Below are 3,031 nucleotides of genomic sequence, written 5' to 3' on the forward strand. Positions count from 1 at the left end.
TATAAATACTATTTCCTACATGTTATTTACCCCTTTGGTGTGTAGAACTTATCTCCAACATAAATTGTAAGCTGTCCAGTTATTAAAATGCAGTGGAAAAGGAAATAATTATTTATGTGAGTACTCTTTCTTGTCGCATTAAGTCCTTTGTTTTGGAATCTCCCAGTCTTCTGCTGAATCATATCCTTGGCTTCAGAGATTATGAAATGAACCTCACTGAAATTGCACCCATCTTCTCTCTCCCTATCAAAACATTTTTCAGCCACGTGGCCTTACTTACAGGTGCAATAACCGTATACAAATCCCTTGAGCTCTCTAAAAATAGTTGCCATAGTCAGAAAGAAATTAGAAACCACAGACTGAATTTGAAGAGAATTGGACTTTGTTATCAAGGCCAATCAAGGAGTGTTTTCAGCTTCTGCTAGTCCAAGGGATAAGCCAGACAGCACAGTATTTTAGTTGTCTCTGTTTTTCTAAGAAGATTGTACACTAATCGATGGCATGGATGATGTCTTAATTTTGCATCTTAGGCCATGTTCTAACTAACACAAGGCACTCAAGCACTTGCTAAATTAAATTAGATTTACTTAATCCAAATTTAGAAGATAGAAAGTTTAATTCTGGCCTTAACTTCTAAGCCACTCTGAGTTAACTTAATTGATTTCTGATTTCCTCATGTCTAAAACAGGTAGTTTTGCTCTGTCTCCTTCACAGTATCTTTATAAGAATCTAGAAGGATAATATACTCTTAAAATCCAGAGAACTCTGTAAATGTGAGGTTATGTAATAATCTTTATATGCTCTCTATCTTAAAGGAATAATTGGTTTATTCTGGATTGTAGAAAGAACAACACAGTATAGTGAGCTAGAAGTCAAGGGATGCTGGTTTCAATACTGATCTTTATTTTTATTATTATTTTTTTTACAAATAGTTTATTGTCAAATTAGTTTCCACATAACACCCAGTGCTCACCCCCACAAGTGTCCTCCTCCATGCCTAGCTCTTTAAAAAGCAAACATCCACAGTAACTACAAAAAACCTTGGAATAGAAATATACGTATGTATGTATACGTGTATATAAAATACTAGACATGTCTACACAATTATCAGACGTGATTTTTACANCACACATCCATCAGTCCTCAGTTTTTGTCAGCATAACACCCTCAAGGTCCATCCATGTTGCTACACATGGCCAGATTTCATTCTTTCTCATTGCCATGTAGTATTCTATGGTACAGATAAACCACATCTTCTTGATCCATTCGTCCGTTGATGGACACTTGGGCTCTTTCCACGTTTTAGCTATTGTTAAGAGTGCTGCTGTGAACATTGGGGTACATGTGCTCGTATACCTCAACATTTCTGTATCCCTTGGGTAAATTCCTAGCAGTGCTATTGCTGGGTCATAGCGGAGTTCTATTGTTAGTTTCCTGAGGAACCTCCATACTGTTTTCCAGAGGCCAACTAGCCTAAGCTTGATCTAATTGGTTTGGGATGAATGCTGGGCCTTAAAAAAAAAATTTTAACTCCTCAAGTGCAGCCAAGGTTTGTTTTGTTTGTTTAAATCAGCAAAACCATTATTCAGATATGATCTTACACAAAATTCCAGGTTACCAGTGGAGTTTCTGCAGTCTTTTTTTTTTTTTTTTTTTTTTTTTTAGGACTTTAAGCTCTGACTGCCAATCCTTTTTTTCATACCCCATTTTAGAACTCCTGAGGCTTCATGGAATGATGTTAGAAAAACATTGAACTAGACAATATCCAAGATCTTTTCCAGCTTAAAAAACAATATTGTGACTTTATGCCTTCTCACAAGATCTCTGTTCTTTTTCTTAACACTGATCTGACTCAATGTCAGACTGATTATTACCGAGGCTAGCTTTCAATTTACCTTCTATCATTTATGCTAGCTATTTCGCTGCAAGGCAATGAATAGTCTAAAATTTTATAGACGAAAGGACCTCCTGGGTTTCTTGTTGCTACCCTTCCCAGAGATTCTGAGTCAGTACATCCAGAGTGGGGGCCAGGTGTCTGTTTATTTCAGAGAGTTTTCATATTTTTGAAACAAGTGGTTTGTGGACCATGCTTGTAGGAAAGATTGCTGTAGGAGGTTCTGGGTCAAAAATAAAGAAATAGGATGCTGAAATGTGGGGACATAGTATAATGTCTGAGCTCAGTGCCAGATCTACCCAAGAGGAGCATGTGGGCATTTAAGAATTTATACTTCTGAACCATAACTACAGTTCTCGGTTACTGCCCTAGAAATGCACTTGACTATCATGTCTTCATGTGCCAAGTGTACAAGAGAGATGATAGAGAATTGTGGTCAAGGGCAATCAGACAAGCAGGGATTCAAATCTCTACCGCTGTGACTCTATTGCTCTCTGATTGTATGACCGTGAGCAAGCCACTTTATCTTAAGCCTCCGGTTTTTCATCTGCAGGAAAGAGTAATACCCTCTTTCTAGGCCCAAGTTTTAGTGAAGATTAAGATGATCTATGTTAAACACGTGGTGAAGTGACCAACACATCGTAAATTTTGATAAATAGTAAGTATTATATCAGCAGGGCCTGGACTGATAAGGAGTTTTTGTTTTATCCTTAGGTGGTGTTTCTTTGAAATGAAATATATAAAACCTTTTATTTCAGGTAAGTGCTCAGCTCATATCTGCTGAGATACTCAAGTTCAACACCAGTAATGATATTTGCTTAGTGCTATACTGTACAGTGTTCTATCCACAGAACCAGGAAATTGATCGCTTGTGCTCTCAGAGCACTGTTTAAAGGATTGAACTGAAGTCCACCAAGAAGCTCCCAAGAGACCTATGAGGGGAGGACTCAGACTTGACTTCCCTCTGACCTGGCTTTTGAGACAATTTTTTGCTGCAAAGGTGGGAGGAAAAATAAAAATACAAAATTGAACTTGAGGTTATTCTAGAAAGTCTTTGGTTATAACCACAGAGGATACTAATTCACATTAATTTACATAGAGAGTAATGATGTTTAGGTGGGGGTTTTTTATTTTATT

Source organism: Hyaena hyaena, unplaced genomic scaffold (assembly GCF_003009895.1).
Source record: "Hyaena hyaena isolate Hyena2069 unplaced genomic scaffold, ASM300989v1 scaffold_769, whole genome shotgun sequence".
Taxonomy (NCBI): Eukaryota; Metazoa; Chordata; class Mammalia; order Carnivora; family Hyaenidae; genus Hyaena; species Hyaena hyaena.